This window comes from Cornus florida, unplaced genomic scaffold (assembly GCF_030987335.1).
Source record: "Cornus florida cultivar Cherokee Brave unplaced genomic scaffold, ASM3098733v1 CherokeeBrave_3.0.0_Hap2_Chr07, whole genome shotgun sequence".
Classification (NCBI taxonomy): domain Eukaryota; kingdom Viridiplantae; phylum Streptophyta; class Magnoliopsida; order Cornales; family Cornaceae; genus Cornus; species Cornus florida.
In genome coordinates this window covers 45526401-45547809 of record NW_026775577.1, presented here as the reverse complement: position 1 = coordinate 45547809, position 21409 = coordinate 45526401, and the positions used below count along the sequence as shown (strand labels likewise).

Genomic DNA, 21409 nt, shown 5'->3' with positions numbered 1-21409 from the left:
CAAAAAAGGAGCAAAATCAAGGCTTTGTGGAGTTTTGGCCATCAAAAGGCACAAGGCCGAATTTCTGGCAGCAGTGGATCCTGAACTTTGCTTGCCATTTTGACCTTGAAAACTTGGGAACTGGACTTACCTCATAACATGAAAGATTTAGAGCTCTGAATCAGCTTTCCAAATCTTCAAACGGTTTGTCATTCGGAGCTCGGAGCAGAGAGTTATGGCCTTGTTACCAGAGGCGCGCAGAACTGCCTGGCAGCAATGAAATTCTGCCTTGATCTTCATTTTCGACCAACTATCCTTGAGAATTGGATCTCCACCAAAACATAAAATATTTAGATCTCTGAATTAGCTTTCTAAATCTTCAAACGGTTCATCATTCGGAGCTCGGAGTAGAGAGTTATGGCCGTTTAACCAAAGTAGGTCTGGGCGGAGCAAGTGAAGCATAGAGCTTTTTACACTAAATTCGAGTGCTCGAGGCCTTGCTTAGAGTGCTCGAATTTTGGGCAGAATGCCCTTCGGAAATGGCTCATTTCAGCCCACTTGCACCTTGGTTTCTTCATTTTGCTTTCCTCTTTAATGAAGTGGTTGGAGATGTTGGTTGGTGGCCTTTTGGTGGTAGATAAGAGGGATATGAGCCACACAATATCATTAAGCTTGAATTTTTGCAAGATAGAGGAGAGAGAAGAGAGCAAGAAGGAGGAGTTCTTGAAGCTTCAAGGAGGGTGCACGAAAATGGAGATGAGGATCAAGCTTCTTCTTCAATCTAGGGCCACCATGGGTAACTAAACCCTCTTCTAGGGAGGTGGTGAAGCCCTCTCTAGTAAGCATGTTCTAGCCTTAGTTTATTTTGGGGAAAATGATGTATATATGTGATTATTTCACAATCTAGAGTTACACTTGATGTAATGAACCTAATTTCTTATAAATGATTATGATGAATGTATTATCTTGTCTTAGATCATATTTTCTCATGATTGTATGCCTTGCATTTCTATAGTGACATTGGAAATGAGATTGTGAAATGGGTTTCTTGGCATGTTGTATGAGAATCTTGATATTCCATAGCTTAGGACCCTCCTTTGATGGACTATTCTTGACTCTTGACTTCATGTGCTCCTATCATGTGATTAAAGGCTTGATAATCTCTAACTTAGTAAGCATGTCCAAGGCTACACACTAGTTTAGGTAGTTCAAACATGTGCATCTTTGATAGGTTATACTTGCCAATGATTTCATGAATTTCTTGAAGGAATGTAGCAATTTTGGTTGTAGCATTCCATGGTCACATATTTATGTTGTTTCCCCAATTTAGCTCTAATCTAGCATGTGTTTAGGGATGGAGCGGATTCATTTCCTTAGGCTTCTCTACTTGTATTATATCTCTTTACTTCCTAGCACATTACTATTTTATGCATTTTAAGTTCTAAGTTTAAGTGACAAATAAACAAAACCCTCTATAAACCCCTTATCATTCTAAGAACAATTCTAGACACTTAGGTTACCATAGACTAGCGCAGTCCCAGTGGTTCGAATTACCCGACCAATAGCCCTATTTTACAATGATTCGTGCTATTGCGAAGGTTGATGTTTAGTTGATCAACCGATCAATAACATCTTAGTGTAATTCAACCACCAACCACTATTTTTATCACTCGACCTACTAACCCTAATCTTGATTCCTCAACCTAGTACGACCCTCAATCCCTAGGGACGATCCCTTCTCACTCATACTACATAGTATAGGTGTTAAGCGGTTTTTAAATTTAAATTATGGTGCCCACTTGACACTAATTTCCAAACTCAAAGTGTTGTGCATTGTTTTGTGCGCACGCTCGGGGTTCACCATAGTTTTTGACGCCGTTGCAAAATCTGAGATATTTAAATTTAAACTATAGTTTAATAGTTTGAATATTTCACCATAGTTTAAATTTCACTATAGTTTTTGGCGTCGTTGCTGGGGATTGATTGATTGGCAACGTCATATTTATGGAATCAATTAGGAATTAGTACTCTTTTGATCGTGTCTTTACCTTGTTTTCAATTTTTGTTACTTATTGTGTTTATTCTTGTTGACTAGGAGTATTGAGCTAGGAAGCAAACAAAGGAGCATTCAAGCAAAGGAGCTAACCAAGCAAGGAAAAAGGCTAAAATCATAAAAAATTGCTAAGCTAAAAGCTAAAAATTTGGAGTTGAAGTGCTAAAAGACCTTTGTGAGCTTTTTCTTACTCAATCTCTAGTTAAATTGTCGGCCCGCGTGGATGCTTGTATTTCAATTCTTAGATAAATCGTTAGCCAACGTGGTGGCAATTTACTTTTCTTGCATATTGTTGTTTAAGCATGGGAGTATGGGAACATTGTATGTGTAGGAAGGTTGATGATTGTTGACTTGTTGTGAAGGTGAAGTTTTCATTGTTATTGCTTGTTGTGTTGCATTGTGCATGCATGGTCGTAGATCATTAAGACCCACTCTTGTCCCTTTAAATTTTCATCTTGAATCCATTGTTCGAAACCCTAGGGGAAGAGGTAGTTTTAGTCAATCCATTTCATCAATGGAAGGACACAATGAGGACCATGTGGTGGACCTTGGTCACATAGACCAACAAGGTATCCTCCACCCCACTGTGCATCATGATAACATGCAAGTACCATTAGGCATGCCAAGGCCATTTGTTTATCCACCACAACAACAAGGCCAAGTTCCATTGGGAATGCCAAGGCCAATCTATGCTCCACCACCTCCCATCATTTAAGGCAATCAAGGTGCCCATGTTGCACCTCCAATTGCTAATCCTCCCCTTGCTTTAAGAGATTACTATGTACCTGATGAATATAATGCACCCACATGCATTCAATTGCCACCATTTAGAGCACACCACTATGAAATTAAGCCACAAACCATACAAATGCTTCCTAATTATCATGGACTTCCAAGTGAAGAACTTTACAAGCATTTGGATGAGTTTCTTGAAGTATGTTCCACCGTGAAATACACGGACATGCCGGAAGAGGTTTTAAGGCTTAAACTTTTTCCATTCACCCTTAAAGACAAGGCAAAATATTGGTTTAACAATCTTAGGCCTTTTTCAATAACTTCTTGGGCAGAAATGCAACAAGAGTTCTTGAAAAAATACTATCCGGTTTCTAAGACCAATGCCATGAGAACTTCAATTAGGGAATTTTCACATGGGGATGGGGAAACATTTCATGAGGCATGGGAACGCTTTAATGAATTACTTAGGAAGTGTCCACTTCATGACATGCCCAAATGGCAATTAGTTCAATATTTTTTTGAGAGCTTATCGGATAATTACAAGGGTATGATTGATGCTACCATGGGTGGCTCTTACATTGATAGGCATGAGGATGATGTGTGGTATCTTTATGAGAGCATGAATGAAAATTCTTTGCATCGTACTTTATCTTCGAAGAATGGTATAAATTCTAGTGGTAGGAAGAATGTTGGCTTACATCAAGTCGACCACTCCAATGAAATTGCCGCCGAAATGAAATCATTATCTCAAAGGTTTGATCAATTTTTGATCAACCAAAACTCGGTGAATCAAGTATCTTCCTTCCCTAACCATTCTCATCATGCATCTAATGAGACCTGTATGACTTGTTCAAGTGTTTTACATTCTACTTCCAATTGTCCCCATGGACATATGCAAAGTGAGCATCATGAACAAGTAAATGCAACATTTGTGAATCAAGGGAACAATCCTCATGGCAATCATTACAATCCTAGTTAGAGAAATCACCCTAATTTGTGTTGGAAAAGCCAAGGGGAGGGCTCAAACCTTTCCCAAGGTGGTTTTCAAGGAAAGTACATTCCACCTCCAATGCAAGGCCAAGGTTCCCAAGGTTTTAGATCATCATACCAATCACAAGGAAACCAATTCTCTAATTCTCATTTTCCTAATCAACCATCATATTCCCAATGAAATATTAGAAGTCTCGCTTTTGAAGAGAAAGTTTTGACCTCTTTGGGCACTTTAGAGGCAAACACACAATTACTTCATTCTCACTCTCAATGCATTGCAAAGCTAGAGACCTAAGTAGGGCAAATAGCTAGCACTTTAAATGCTAAAGAGAAAGGAAAAATGCCTTTGAATGCCCCACAAAAGCAACAATGTGTTGTGGAGACTTACTCCTCATCGGAAGGTCACACAATAGAGCATGTCAATGTGATGACTACCTTGAGAAATGGAAAGATTGTGGACAACCAAGTGGATATGTCCAATGAAGAGAGTGAACTGGTGCAACCACAAGTTGACACCTATCCCGTTTCATATCCTATTCCTCCTTTATTGCATGTGCATGACCATATAAATGAGAATATGTTGAAAAATGATGTGAAAAGTGATTTTGAAAAGAGAAATTTGCAAAATGATTTGAAAACTTCTTGTGTTGAAGAGACTTCAAAGAAAATTTTCGAAAAGGTTTTTGAACCAAAAGCTCCATTTTCGGATGCCTTAAAAGGATCCATTTCAAATAACAAGCAAAAGGCCAAAGTAAATGAAATCATGGACATGTTTAGGCAAGTGAAAGTCAATCTTCCACTTTTGGATGCAATTAAGCAAATTCTGGCTTATGCCAAATTCTTGAAAGACTTGTGCACCCAAAAGAGGAAGAACAAAAGCCAAACACCTAGAAAAGTGGTCTTAACCGAGCAAGTAAGCTCAATTTTGCAGCATAACACTCTTCTAAAGTTTAAGGACCCGGTTCACCTACCACTTCATGTATCAATGGTGATCATATCATTAATCGGACTCTTCTTGACCTAGGAGTAAGTGTTAATCTTCTTCCATACTCGGTATATGTCAAATTAGGCTTAGGAGACTTGAAACCGACGTCGGTAGTTTTACAACTTGCCGATCGATCAATCAAAAAGCCTAGGTGTATCATTGAGGACGTATTGATTAAAATTGATAAATTCTTCTTTCCCGTTGATTTCGTTGTCATTGACATGGAATCGGTCCCAAATCCTAAGTATGTCAAATTAGGTATAGGAGACTTGAAATTAGGTTTAGGAGACTTGAAACCGACGTCGGTAGTTTTACAACTTTCCGACCGATCAATTAAAAAGCCTAGGGGTATCATTGAGGACGTATTGATTAAAATTGATAAATTCTTCTTTTCCGTTGATTTCGTTGTCATTGACATGGAATCGGTCCCAAATCCTAAGAGCCAAATTCCCGTTTTCCTTGGCCATCCTTTCTTGGCAACCGTAAATGCCAACATTAATTGTAGGATGGGGATAATGAAGATTTCATTTGGCCACATGAAGGTAAAGTTGAATATTTTTAATCTAACCCCCAACTCGTTTGACAAGCATGAAGAGATTAATGTTGTAGAGAAATGTCATGACCTCAAAAGTGAAGGAATTGAGTTTTTATGTGAGACCAAAGTTCCAAAAAGTCCATCTTTAAACTTGAAACCAAAGAAAGTTGTCTCAAAATCTTGTTTTGAAAGGGCGTGGAAGCCCAAAGATTGTCTTGACCAAGGACCAAAAACGTCTTTTGAGCTTAATCCAACAAGTTCCTTAAAGAACCATTTGTTTGGTGGAGTTCAAAGCACTTATCACCCCATTGAGGAGGGGATACACTACAAGATATTTGATCCAGGCTAAAAGAGTCCAACGTCTTGCTAGAGATGTTAAAGACTTGCAAGACATTTTGTAGGGTGTCAAAGCCCTATTCCTCTCTCATTTCTCTCTTTAATTTCATTTCTTGCGAAGTCTAGATATTGGCTTTGGGTTCATATGCATTGTTAGGAACTGTGATTAGGATTGCATGCACTTTTATGTTGAAATTGAGCATTTTGCATAAGTTTGATCTATCTCAAAATGAGTTCAATCGATCGATCTTCCCACCTGCATCAAACCTGCATCCAAACCACTCTCTGTCCAATGGTTCGAACATAACCTGCATATTTCAGCTCTCTGTCCCATCGTTCGAACTTGTTCCTAGATCGATCTAAACTTCTTCGATCGATCCAACTTCATCTTGGATCGATCTGCAGTTCCAACACTTAGAAAAATTTTGAACCTGCATCCACCTGCATCCAAAAGCCTCTCTATCTCATCGATCGAACATTTCTTCAATTCTATGCATTTTCGATCGATTGAAGGTATTCTGTGATTGATCTTGGGGAGATCAATCTTTGTTCTTTATTTTTCATTTTTGACTTTGTTTTAAGAAATTCAAAAAAATAATATATATTTTATTATTTTCCAAAAATAAATTTATTTATATATTAAATATATATATATATATATATATATATATATATATATATATATCACAAAAATACTTTGTCACTTAAAAAAAGAGATCGATGTCAGTTCAATCGATCTAAGATTCAGTTCGATCGATCGAACTGGCAAGGGAATGTTTTTAAAATCGATTCAGGGTCATTCGGTCGATTCAACAAGAATCGATCTCAGACCCTCGTTTCCCCTTCACCGTTGCTCCCAACTCTTCTCCATCTCCGGCGAGACTCCGGCGAGCATCCCAGGCATCGAATCACTCTCTCTCCTCTCGTATCTTAATTCGAATCTCACCCCCTTCGCATCTCCACTTCTCTCTTGATTCCGGTGAGATCTGAATCTCATCACTATGATTTCAAGCTTCAATTTCATGAACACGTGCTCTAAATGTTAGATCTAAGTTGTTTCCATGATGAATAACTCCATTGATGAAGCTTTGAGCTCTTTGTATATATATGTATATATATGTATATATGTTTTTGTATTTTTCATGATTTTGTCTTGATTTTAGAGTTTTGGGCCGAACCAAGTGACCCAATAAGTTGATTTGTTGTGTTGATAGGCCCACGACCATGTTCGTGAAGGCCCCATGCCATCCACATTAGAGATCTGTGACTTTTCAAATTTCACTTCACAGTTCGATCAATCGAACGTTTTATTCGATCGATCTGTAACAGATCGTTCTCACTCATTCTTGATTGATCGAACTTAAATCGATCTCACATTTTTGTGATCGATTGAACTTCACAAATTTGTTTCACACATCTCACACACCATCTCTTGTGTTTCATGCCATCTCATACATGCCCAATGCCTATGTTTTCCACATTAGAAGCGTTCCATACTTTTACTGTCTAGCATGTTTCACATCATGTCACTTATTCCTTGTCACTTAAATAGATTCATGTTCCCTATCTCTTTTGTCTATCTTATTTGACATACATGATTCTATGAACTGTGCTTTAATTCTTTATATCGGCATTAACTTCCTTTGCAAGTTTTTTCCTTTTATTTTGTAGACCATGGCCAGGGTCAAGATTGTAGCCCGCGGACATTATCACTGTAGGGGCAGGCAGAGTTTGGACTATGAGGCGGGTCCATCTCATGCCCAGGAGCCCACTCCACCTCAGTCTCCAGTTGACAGCTACCTACAGTCTTCAGACGGAGCATCTTCTTCACAGGGTGATGCTGAGGCTGAGCACATACCATTTCCACCACCACAGCCAGCTCAGCCAGCCCAGGAGTTAGACCGGCTATTACATAGATACTCATGCCTTCGAGTGGCGCATGAGTCGGTCTTCGACACAGACTTCTTTTCCCAATCGGTGCTTCCCCGGTCAGCATATGATGACAACTTCAGATGGGGCATCTCAGTCATACTAGCCCCTGTCTCATACCCAGTGTACCCAAGGTTGGTCCGAATGTTCTACCAGAACCTCCGGCCTGCCTCGAGTAACCTGGCAAAGTTGCGGACCACCATTGATGTCTACTCGATCCGCATCACTGTGGACACATTGTCCAAATCTTGCCAGTGTCCACACGTCTGCCCTCTAGAGCTACAACACACATATCCCACTCTCTACAGGCCCACATATGTAGACATGGCCATTTTACTCACAGGTCACTATGCCTATGGCGAGACGTATGCCACCCGGACCTATCTTCCAGATGACCTGTGGTTTTTCGACTCTGTCCTGTTCCGTAACATCTTCATGGCCTACTATAAGATACAGAGGCGCGGTGACTATTTGACAGCTCTGTACGCATTCTATACAGGGCATTGGCTATCTATCCCAGCACTTATCTAGAGCGTCATGATAAAGCTGTATGTCGACCACATCAGCAAGGCCAAGCCCAAAAGGGCTAAATATCTTCCATTTGGCCACCTCATCACCCAAATTCTACGAGACCAGCGCTATCCCTTCCAGCCACGGGAGCAGACTGAGTCTGGGGCCTGTTCCTTCAAGAAGAAGGGCTGGGATAAGAGCTACAATGCTCTTATCAAGAGTCTGAGGGACGATGCTGTAGAGGCAGCTGAGGAGTTAGAGGTAGAGGAACAGGCAGCAGCAGTAGCAGACCCAACAGTGGATGATATACAAGTTGATCTGGCTGTCGTACAAATAGACATTGATTTGGAGCAGCCTGCAGAGGACGCAGAGCAACACTCTCCAATTGGGTAACCCATTCACAATACGGAACAGGCTCAGGATCATCATTATCCCACTCCAGCGGTACCTGAGGCTCCAGCATAGACACCAGGCTTTGGAGAGCGACTCCAGGCTTTGGAGGATGCTGTAGTATCTATTCACGCCGACACGGTCTCTCTCCGAGAGGATGCTGTCTCCATTAGAGCTGATATTACTTCCCTCCGTATGGATGTCATGTAACGACCCTGGATTTTTTTCAACCCAATGTGTCCTATGATGACCCGAACTGGATCCAAGATGCAGAAGCTAGAAATAAGACAATGGTCTCTCAAGGCATAACACACCTCTAAGACCTTAAGATGACCTTCCATGAGGTCACAGAACCCAAAGGAATAAGTGCAGAAGCAAGAGATCGGAAGGATAACAATTAAGCCCCCAGGGGAAAAATAGTCATTTCTGAGAATATAGATTCAGGTGCCACTGAGCACACCACTGGAGAAACAATGAAAAACTAATCAAGATGGACTCAAGAATCACATGATTCAGAGTCCGGATGAATGAGAAACGGCAAGATGAAGAAGAACGAGCACCTGAGGCTAAAAGGGTAAAATGGTAAATTGAATACCCCCGTGTACACCATTGGATAGACAATGAAAAATTAACAAATATGGACTCAAGAATCGCATGGTTCGGAGTCCGGATGGCAAAGATATCAAGTCCCGAAGTCGAAGGAAGGGAAACCCTATCCCGGTTCGAACCAAATCTTGACACTACTTCACTAAAACTTGAATATCTTGAGTTACAAGAAAAATATGAAGCTTTAATTAGTACCATTGGAAATCTCATTTCGACACGGTCAATTTAGACTCAAGAACGGACCAATTTGGAGTTAAAACGAGTGAGATATGGCCTGTTGAAGAAAAGTGTCCAGTGCAGGAACAGTATCCGCGGGGGCCCGCCAAAAACCTGCGGGGGCCTACCAAATATGGCAGAAAGTCGCGGGCGCCCACCAAATGGCTGCAGGGGCCCGCCAAATAGGGCAGTGGCATGGGCTGGAACCTCAAAAATTGCAGGAACAGTGCTTTTAGCAGCAAAATGAACTTGCGATGAAGTTTTCGAGGTCTAGCTGACATTTTTCGGAAAAACACAAAGAAGAAACTCCACCTAAAATCACATTTTCTATGTGGCAGAGTCAAGAATGGAATTTATTTCCCAAAGAAAATACCCAAAATGCCCTTAAGTAAGATTTTTCAACAAAAAGGTGAAATGAATCCATAGGAGGATCAAAACGCAAACGAAAGGGTTTTTCATGAAAGCAATCATGCACGCAAACGTAAATAGATATTTTGAGTGTTCGGGAATGGTCCGCGGCTTCCAGAAATGGCCGAGTCAAAATCCGACCACCCGACGGCCAAAAAGGCAAAAATGAACTTGAAATGGAGATTTTGAAAACCAAAATTAACAAATGACTTCAAATGACCATTTGGCCCTTAGCCACACTTCGTACATGACTAATGAGATCTTACGGAAGAATCAAAATGGAATTCCTACACCCAATGCAAACATGGTGACACAAAACTTGACATTTTTCAATATTTTCACGAAATCTCATGAAGTCAAAAATTTCATAGGATACAAAATACATGTCATTGGCCTCCGGCCTCATCTTATACATGTCAAATACATTGTAAAGAGTGTACTCATGTACACATTACATATATAGAATCAGATATACATATTTTGACATAAAAGGACTACAAATGGCTTTTCAAGCCCACTTTCACAAGAATGGAAGTCTTCAAGTCCACAAATCATCCAAGCATGATAAGAAACTCAACCTTGATGCCTATACCTGAAAAATGTGCCCACTACGTAGGTGAGTAACATAAAGCTACTTGTAGGAGATGAGCATGCATCGACCTAACTTTTTACAATTTTATCACCTTAAGGTGAAACATGTTAAAGGGCTCATGCCACCTAACGTCTATGTTAAGGGTGAGACTCAGGGAGCATCTTAAGCTACCATAGATCATTTCTAGCATAATTCACACCGTCCATGCAATTCAAACAACATAGAAGCATGCTATACAAGGCAACAAGACATAGATTCTCAAAGCCATCAACTTGAAATTTAAAATATGAATCAACTAAGATGGTTCATGCCACCTAGCATCTATGTTCCAAATGAGTCTATAAGATCATTCCTAAGCTACATTTGAACATAAGAACACAAATCATGATATCGATGCAATTTAACCAACATTGGAACTTCCAATACAATGCATAAAGCACGAATTCCCAAAATTAACATCTTGAAACTTAAGATGGAAAATCAAATATGGAACAACAAGTTACAACATCATCTAGTTATCAACTTGGAATTGAAATGCGAAATTAAACAAGGTGGATACTTGGAAATCACGTCGGATCAGACCGACACCAAAGTTACTTTAGGGTTACTAGCCCACGGGTAACTGCCCTATGTGCGCACTAGACTACATAGATGGACTATCCCCCGTATTAGAACCACGTCCTAGCCGTAGCCAAACAACGGCATCCCCAAGTTTCCAAAATCAACAAGTTGTGCGACAACGTATATATCAACATGTATATACAAGATAATCAACTATCAACCACGCACAACCAAATTTGTAAACACATACAATATATGCTCTAAGTCCACTACTATTATGGCATGGAAGATGTCAAAAATAAAGTGTGCAACTCATTACACAAGACAACAATATATTCCATAAAGAAAACATGATCTTATGAATATAAATATAACAATAATGTTACTCAATGCTCCACACATAACCAAGTGAATATACAACAAGTCTAAGTCCATAATCCTAATATAGAAGCAACTTCTAAAACATGCTTGAATCCATGGAACAATAAGATATAGTTTAATTAAAGGACAATAATTAAGCTCTCTAGATTTCAATTCATTTCCAAATGGCCTCAAAATAATATATGTTAAAAGACATATCATGGTCATTACATATATCAAATCAAAAATGCAAAGTGGGCAAGATACCATCATGTAGAATTTAATTAATCCTAAATTAATTAAACCTCTAATTTTCAAAAGTCACTCAAATGATTCCAAATAAGTATATAACAAGCACTAAGTCATAGTCATATCATATATCAAGTCCAAAATGGGATACAAACAATACATAATTTACTAGAATTTAAATCAAATTAAATTCATTAAATCTCTAGATTTGAAAACTTATTCAAATCATTCCAAATTAACATACAACAAAGATCAAGTCATGGCCATGCCATATACCAAGTCAAAAGTGAGTTATAAGCAAACTACCATTATTCATAATTTCTTAAATTAATATAACACAAGCATACAAGTCATATAAGCATAAAAAATATGCAAGATAATAAACATATAACCCTATAACATCCCATACCTTACTAGAGAAGTGTCTCTCTAGAACCCAAGGCAAAATCAACACAAAATGGCAAACCCTTCTAGGGTTATGAAGAGGAGGATGAGGAGAACAAAAAGTGTTCCAAGCTTCATGGTCTAAGGTGAGTGGAAGGCCCTCAATAATCAAGGTCAAAGCTTAAGGCTTCAAGCTCCATCCATGGAGGCTAGGGTTTGCGATGAGAAAGAAATGACATAAGGTGAAAAATGGGTGAGTGGAGGAAATAGAAATCCTCCACTCACTATGTGTTCCTACACCATGGTTAACACACACAACTATGGTCAATTGCACAAAAACCCCTCCTTAAAACCATAATCCCAAAGTATCCCAAAAGTAATTTGCAAGACTTAATCCCAAGCCTACACTTGTCACTCATCCAAGGCTCCATCCTAGGCTTAATCTCAAGCCTACACTTGTCAACCATCTAAGCCAACAAGTGCACCAATCCTAAGCCAACAAGTGGTTGAATCTCCACCTTCCACATGTCATCATCCAAGGCATCAAAGTGTTTCCACACAAATGTCAACAAGTGGACCAATGAGAGTGTGACACTTGTCACACTTTTCAAAAATTACAAAAAGGTCCTTTTCTAAAATATCTTCCAAATTAAATTACAAAATGGTCCCTAAGACGAAAAATAATTACTTTACAGTAATTACATAAATGGCCCAAAAGAAAGAGAAATTTGAAAGAAAGTGTGCATCCACACCCCTAAGGAAGAAAGTGCACAAATGGCATGCATTTCTAGGAAAGTAAAAATACACATAGCATGGAATTTAAATATTGTGGATGCATGCAAAGCCGGAATCAAATCCGAACACTAAAAGTGAGGTTATGCAAAGAAAAATGATAAACGAGAAAAAGATAAAAGTGAATAGTGTTCGAAAAAAATAAAAAGTGGAAATGACACAATCCCTAAAGGAAGTTGTCAATCCAAGGAAAAGAGCCTCGAAAATCATTCCAGAGCACTCAAGATGACATCAAGTGACGAAAAATCGAACACATAATGGAAAAGACAACGAAAAAAAAAATGTCCGTAAAAATCCGAGAAAAAGAAAAAGAAGAAAAATGACCGGGTCATTACATGTCATGACCGCATTCAGAGATCTATCCAGAGACATCCGCGGAGCATGACCTGCCTGTCTTACCTCTTCTTCCTGATCTCTCTATCCCTTTCCTCCTGTCATTTTATATATCTGTGATCTCTGCATATTTTTGATACTGTTATATTATTTTTGCAACCGTGTCTGTCGGCTTTGAAACTGGATGTACTATACTTTATTTTTTTTATTTTATATATGTTTTCTGTATGGATGTCATATTTTCATATTCTTATAGTTATCTGTTTGACTCCATCAGGTGTATCCCATTGACTTCAGTGAGAGAGAGTACTACCCAAAATTTTCAGGACCACCTTTTACCTCTCTCTATTTTTCAGTTGCTATCCCATTTACACTTGCATGTCCACTGTGCACTGTTATTATCCCTTTTGTTATCTGATGAGTTTATCCAAGTGCGAAATTTCAGGACCACAGCTAATCCCAACTTTGGGGGGGCTATGCCACCCACTTTGGATACTTCTGTCCTAGCCATTCTTTGCCTTAATTGCACTGGTATACTCTTTCCTTTTGTTCTCTTTGCACATTGAGGACATTGTGACATTTAAGTTTGGGGGTAATGGTGCTTTGCAGTGTTTGTTTTTAAATTCAAAATTTTGAGCACGACTTGTGTATTTGAGAGATTTTCTATGATTGGTCCATAACTAGCTATGATTTTGATGTGTTGAGGACTATATTGCTTAAAATTTAAAAATCGCTTGACTTGAGAGTCCAATACTCCTTGTATGCATTGTGGATGCCATTTATGAGTAAATTTTTCGAAAGATTGATATCTTGCTTGCACTTGTGGTCCACATCATCTTAATTTTGTGATTGTTTTGAGATTCATTCTAGGATTCTACACTAGCACAGGCGTATACTAACATTCATTTGTGGGGTACATGCTTTGCTGATTATTGAATCGGTTATATCCTAATTGGGCTAGTAGTACATTGAAAGCTTTCATTCTTGATAAAGGTAGATAACAAACCCTTTTCATTGAGTAGCCGAGATTCTAGCCTTATCAAGTACTGAATTTCTCGCGCCGAAAGGTGGAGGGCCCAAACTTTAAAAGCAATAAAAAAAAGTGAGGACTTCTCCCAAAAGGTGAGAAGTGGGAAATGATTAGATGGAGGCTATTTTGATTTGTAGCCTAGTTGATTTGAGCTTGTAAGTCCGTAGAGGTGTTCGAACACCTAGTGCCCTAAAGCCGTCTGGTTTGGGAGTCATTGACCTAATGCTCGACCTCATGAATCGCTAGAAAGCTTAATAGATCAACACATTGCACCATGCTTCCATCTTTGATCCTATTAAATAAATAAATAAATAAAATATCGAGTGAAAAGAATAAGCGCACCTAGAACAATAAAGATTTAATAAAAGGTCCACTTTTTGTCTTGATGATCGGTATTAGATTTGTGTGCTAGTTTGAGGGTAAGGATGTGATTAATTCTTTAGTTGGCTTAGATAGCAACATATTTGATGCCGGTCCACTCAAAAAGGATTCTAGTGTTGATTTGATTTCATGATCATTTTCTTGATGTGTGGAGGATCATACTTGCTTGCTTAATGTTGAGATTTTGGTAGATTGCTTGGAAATGTTTGAAAAATTGTATACTTGAGGTAGTTTTTTCCCAATGCTTGTTTGCAATATTAGTACCTCTGTTGAAAGAATGAGCTTTGTGGGTATCATTTCTGGAAACCCTCACGAGACTTCACTCGTCCACTAGGAGTAACCTAGGGATTTAAAAGGCTTGTTGCATATGATAAATGTAATCGTGTTCCCTACGAAAGTGGCGTTATCCATTTATTGCGTTCTAGTTCATAATTGTTAGTTGCTCATTGTATTCCTTTACTTGGTAGTTCATTGCTCGGGACTAGTAGTATTTAAGTCTGGGGGTATGATGAGCGCTGAAAGGTGCGTATTTAAACCCCTTAAGCTTAGTTATTCTAGAACCTTTACCTAACTTATTTTATCATTTTGTATTGATTTCGTGTTATTTCCATTTTCAGGTACTTATCCCCAAAATAAGCTAACTCAGCCAAATAAGAGCATAATTGAAGCAATTCTAGGATGAATAAAAAAAAGGAGCAAAGTAGAGCAAAGTAGAGCAAATGGTGGAATTTCAGCAATTTCGATCGATCTCAAGAAAAGTTCGATCGATCCAACTTTCATCGATTGATCTCAGCTATGTTTGATCGATCTCACCACAAGTTCGATCAATCGAACTTCCCAAATCCTGAGAAAAATCTAAATTCCAGCTTATTAAAAGTTGTCTCATATCCGATCATTAGAGGATTATTGGTGTATGAGCCCAGCTCATTTGGGGTGATTTTTGACCTACCTATATAAAAAATATGAGCCACTTTTACACATATACATATACTTAGAGAAGATAATATTTAGTGAGGAAGAAAAGGATAGGAGGACGCTAAAGACAACATTAGAGACTCTTCATCAACCAAGGAGCAGATTTCTTCCATGGAGCTTGCCCTTGAGGGTTGGAGGACATCATCCATGAGTGGCTAGACATTCTCTTGGGGCTAGAGTTAGCCCTAAGCATGCTTTCAACTTCTTGATTTATGTATTTTTGAGGGGATTTGTATTGTGATACATGTTTTGACACTTTTTTATATATATATAGATCTTGTTTATTCAATGATTTGTATGGTTTAATGCTTCCAATTGATCATTTCATTCTATTCATATGTCTATGTATGTTAGAATAGATGTTCATGTGTTTGTCTCTATTTCTTGTGTTGTTGATGCATGTCTATATGTATTGATGCTATAGATCTAGAGATTGTCAAGACATAGTGCTTAATGGAATGTTCTTGTGGTTTATTTGATGGTTCATACTCATTTCTTGATGGATTGTGCCTCTCCCTTAGTTTAATTAGTTTAATTTCATGTCATTAGCTTAATTGTAGTGTAGTTGTTAAATGGGAGGACAATCCATGCTTGTTGTTGATGTTCTATACTTATGAAAGCAAGTAACATATATTTCTAACCTTGTGATGCGTTTGGATTGTGAACTTAAAGAAAGGATTAATGGCTTAATTTGATATGTTGTGCTATCCACCATGTTGTTTAGACAATATATGCTTAATTTGTCATCCATGCTTATTGAAACGATCACACACACACTCTTTGTTGCAATACATGTTTTTCCCCTCATTAATCATTCATTAAAGGTGTAGAAAAGTATGCTTAGTGGTGATCTCTAAACCCCAAGATCTCTCTCTCTCTTTCATTCTCTTTATTGCATTATTGTTTACTTTAGTTCAATTTACATCTAGTTTAATTCAACCAATCAACCACTATTTTGATCACTCGACCTACTAACCCTAATCTTGATTCCTCAACCTAGTACGACCCTCAATCCCTTAGGACGATCCCTTCTCACTCATACTACATAGTATAGGTGTTAAGCGGCTTTTAAATTTAAATTATGATGCCCACTTGACACTAATTTCCAAACTCAAAGTGTTGTGCATTATTTTGTGCGCACGCTCGGGAAGTCACCATAACCCAATGTCAACCACCCAAAAGAGATCAAGGCAACTACACATCGAAACAAGGAACACAACCAGAAGCGACATGGCAGCACGAATAGCGACTAGAACTCGCCCACAACGTACCCAAGGTGTGGTAGCATCTATAGTGTCAAGTGCCCGCCCACACTCACATTACTAGCTAGGTAATGCAAGGTAGCATCGACGGCAACTGGCCCTCACCCACACACAACCTGTACGGTAGCATGACAGTATAAAGTCCTAATTCGTCACCTACCCCCAACAAGCTTACCTATGAAACCTATCGATACAAATGACATCATTGTCAAACAATCATTGCCCAAAGCACCACTGGAACCAGGCATTCTGTGAGATATGCAATATGGTCCAAAATGTCCGGCCGGACCATTCTGGCCAATCCAAAACTCTGATAACAATGTCATAGGCACCGCTATGCTTATGGCCTTAAATCCTCAATACTGGAAAAACTGACAATCCCAACTCTCAAAACACCATTGTCAACCATATCAGTCACGAATCTAAAGCCTGATAAGTCTATGCCCTCAAGCCAATGGATCGGACTTTACAAAATCAAACGATATCATCATCGCCCTAGTCACAACAACTCCTAACAAAACAATGCACCCAAAATCCTCCACGTCATCCTAAAGCTGACCTACTACAAGGCTACGCTTAGGAATCAAGACATCGGATCAAGCTCACACACACAATCCCGACAACCAAGGTCATACGACCCTAAGCACAGTGTGGAATGATAAAGGAAATGAACTAATAAAGCAATTAGTCATAAAACATATATATATATATCTATGCAAGTGTACATTCACAAGTATACTAAGAAATGTAAAAACGGATACGCAATATATGTATATGTACAAGTATACACTCATAAGTATACTAAGCAGTACTAAATCTATGGTAGACAAGTATACGGGCTCTAGTATACTAAACCAAAACGAAATAAAATGAACAATGTGCAAGCATACTAGGTACGAGTATACTAAACGTAAATAAAAATCCACGCACCATACAACTAAACATATAGTGTACAAGGGCAATCAAATATGCTACCTATCACATAGGGGTCAAGCAATAAAGAAATGCTACACATCACCTATGACGCTAGCATGACAAGCAGATATAGTAATTGAAAAGAACATCATCTATATCATCACACAACCACCAAATAGTCACATCCCCTAACATGTTTCTAAGGCATGCTCAAAACAACAAGGCATATAAACATGTAAGAATGACTATGCAAATAACAATCCCGCAAAATCATAAGCAAGAAGGGATGAAATGCCTCTCAAAAGGACAAACTCACTAAAAGTGAATCCCAAAAACCTGGATGAGTCCATTCCCTCACCGCAAGGAAGTGAATCATCTCCTAGAATGAACACGAAGGTTCCTGAAACAAAGAGTCCACAAGTCTTTCCCAAGACTGGCTCAAACACAAGGTGGAATCCTAACGGCACACAAAACAAATAGCAATGTAATGGATAGTCCCAATACTAACCATTACGAGACACCAACAAAAGAAATCAACTCAAGACACCGATGAGTTCGATAGGAACTCTACAGGATCCTATTGGAACCCTAAACATAACCCCAAGACTTCAACGATGAGGGAGAGTAATTGATTGCACCAATACAATTAATTATACAAAACCGCTCACATCCCAACCTTAGCTCGTATGAGCTGTCTAAGGCAAGACAAGAAGAATCCTAGGACAATGCACCTATCAAATCCCTAACCATCACTCTAAGAAGAAGAGATGCGAGGACCTCGCCATTGAGGCTCACGAAAACAAAACTCCCAATCCCCAAGGAAGGACTCGAGTCAATCCGACCTATCATCCCATGACGCTAAAGACAAGACCCCAATGACGTCACCATATCAAGGTCACCACGAAACCCCAAGAGATGATACCCTAGCATCAATCTCAACCAACCAAGCTGGAACAACCCACAATGCCTAAACAAGACATAAAAGTAAGCAGTTGACACGTAACATAGCAATAGATTACATACTCACACAAGTAGTAAGGCCATATAAGGCATGTCAATGTATGCATCATACAATCTGGCTAAGGATGACAAGCACATGCAATACGTTAAGGTAAATAAGCATAACCCACATGCTAAGTAGACAAGCATAAATTGAAATGCTAAAACAGACAATCAAAGACAAGGTACTAAAGCCGACAAATATATACAGTATGCTAAGGCAGACAAGTACATACAACAAGTTAAAACTTACAAGTATATACAATGTACTAAGGTAAACAAGAACATGTATCATATTGAGATAGTTACAGTAAACTTCTAAACATACGTCCATATAACCATGTAAGCATGTTATCAAAAAGCAACTAACAACATAGAGCATGGCAACACAAGCATGATATGCACCCAAAACCCATCGTCCTAAGGTTTTCGAACCTAGGAGCTCTGATACCACCTATGACGACCCTGGATTTTTTAACCCAGTGTGTCCTGTGATGACCCTGGATTTTTCAACCCAGTGTGTCTTGTAATGACCCGAAATGGATCCAAAATGCTAAAGCAAAAGATGAAAGGTGACCTCTAGAGATGAACATCATCCCTAAGGCGCTAAAATAACTCCACATGAAGCCATGGGACTCCAATGAGCCAAGCAATGAAGCAAGAATACCAAACCCGAAAAGAAATGAACCAAGGGAAAAATGGTCATTTCACACTGAAATGGGTGCCACCATGTACACCATTAGAAAGACAATGAAAAATCAATAAGGATAGACTCAAGAATCACTTGATTCGGAGTCCGGATGACAAAGATATGAAGATAGAACAAAGCGGCGCCCTGCGACTAAGCGACACCGGGAACCTATCTCACTAAAACTATCATAACTCTCACTACGGTTGGAGTTTCAGGGTGTGGTTGGTACCATTGGAAAGCTGACTTCAACTTCTTGAGTTTAGGCTAAAAAATAACCTAATTTGGACCTTGGATGAGCAAGTTCTGACCATTTGAAAATAGGTCATCGTTGCAGCCAAACTTAGTCGGCTCAGTTGAGAACTTAGTCGGTTGAGTTAGGCTGAGAACAACCGAGTCGGCTGAGTTGAGAACTTAGTTGGCTAAGTTAGGCCGAGAGCATAAAAATGATGCCCTGATGAATTCAGTCGGCTCTTTTGTGAACCCAGTCGGCTAGGTTGATGAGAGAGCCAGTTCTTTTGGAAACGAGCCGGCTCTTTTGGGCTGAGGCATGCTGCAACCTGCTACTTTGGTAAAAAAATAGCAGAAACAAAAAAATGGAAGGGATTTGGGATTTTCGAGGCCAAGATGACATTTTCTGGAAAAATGCTGTGAAAAAAATACCCCTAAAATCACATTTTCTATGTGACAGAGTCAAGACCGGAATTTATTTCCCGAAGGAAAACCCCAAAATGCCCTTAAACCCTAATATACAAGAAAAATGTGAAATGAATCCAAAGGAGGCTCATTTCACCAAGGAAGGGGCTTTTCTTAAAAACGATCATACATGCAGACGTAACTTACCTATTAAGACGTGCTACAATGATCCACGGCTTAAAAATACTGCCGATGCAAAATTTGACTTCTCAAACGTCAAATGCATGAAAAATGCCTTTTAAGGACAAACCATGCAACAACAGGACTTAAATGATTTCAAAAGGCCGTTTGGCCTTTGGCCACACTTTATGCATACCAACTAGGTTTTAGTGGATGTACCGAAACACACTTTGCACCACCCGATTTGAAAATGAACCCTTAAAGGCTCGGATCTCACTATTTTAGCCCAAAACGCAAAATATGAAATTAAAATGCAAAAATGAAAACTAAATGGTGTTTGGCCCTTGGCCATACCTCATACATTGTAAATGAATGCCAAATAATGAATTTTACACCCAATGCACACTCCGGTGCAAAATAGCATACTAAAATGCATAGTTTTTATAATATTCTCATTAAAGGCAAAATTCTACATTTGTGAATATACATGAATTTCGAATATGGTTTGGCCCTTGGCCTCATATCATATACACAAAATAAGCATCAAAAAGTGTGCTTAGGCACACATTACAAGTTTGGAATCAAATAATACAAGTTTTGATACATAAGGCTACAAAATGATATTTCATGCTAACATTTGCATGAAATGGAAACTTGAAAGCTACAAGTCATCCAAGGAGCAACAAGCATCATGAACCAAGTCTTCGTACCTGAAAAATGGCCCCACTACGTGGCTGAGTAACATAAAGCTACTCGTAAGAGATGAGCATGCATGGACCTAGCATTTTACAATAATATCACCTTAAGGTGAAACATGTTAAAGAGGCTCATGCCACCTAACATCTATGTCAAAGTGAGACTCAGGGATCATCCTAAGCTACTCATGCAATTGAAATGAACAACGACATACAAGCATACATACTCAAGTACACTAAACCGTATTAAAACATGGTACATGACATACAAGCATACATGTTCAAGTACTCTAAATCATGTTAAACAAGAAAAGCAATATCCAATATACATACACAAGTATTCGATATACAAATAGAGTACTCACAAATCAAGTATACAAACACGAGTATACTAAGTTAAACAAATACGCACAAGACAAGTATACATGGTACAGGTATACTAAGCTAAACAAATATGCACAAGAAAAGTATACATGACATAAGCATACTAAAATGAAATATGGAGCAAGTATACAAGTTCAAGTATACAGGTTCAAGTATACTAAATAGGATTGAAATACCCAAAGTAAGCTTCAATTCTCAAGCTACAAGTAATCCATGATTAACAACTTGAAATTAAATGCGAAATCAAATAGTGGAAAGATTAGGACATGTGGTCGTTAGACCAAGCAAGTATTTTCGGGTAATTACGACCTACAAGGTACC

At 38.8% G+C, this 21409-nt stretch overlaps 1 pseudogene; it reads right to left on the bottom strand.

Annotated features, from left to right (window-relative positions):
- Positions 1-3157: 3157 nt before the first annotated feature.
- LOC132267841 (small nucleolar RNA R71) lies at positions 3158-3256 on the bottom strand (annotated as a pseudogene).
- Between the last annotated feature and the right edge of the window lie 18153 nt (positions 3257-21409).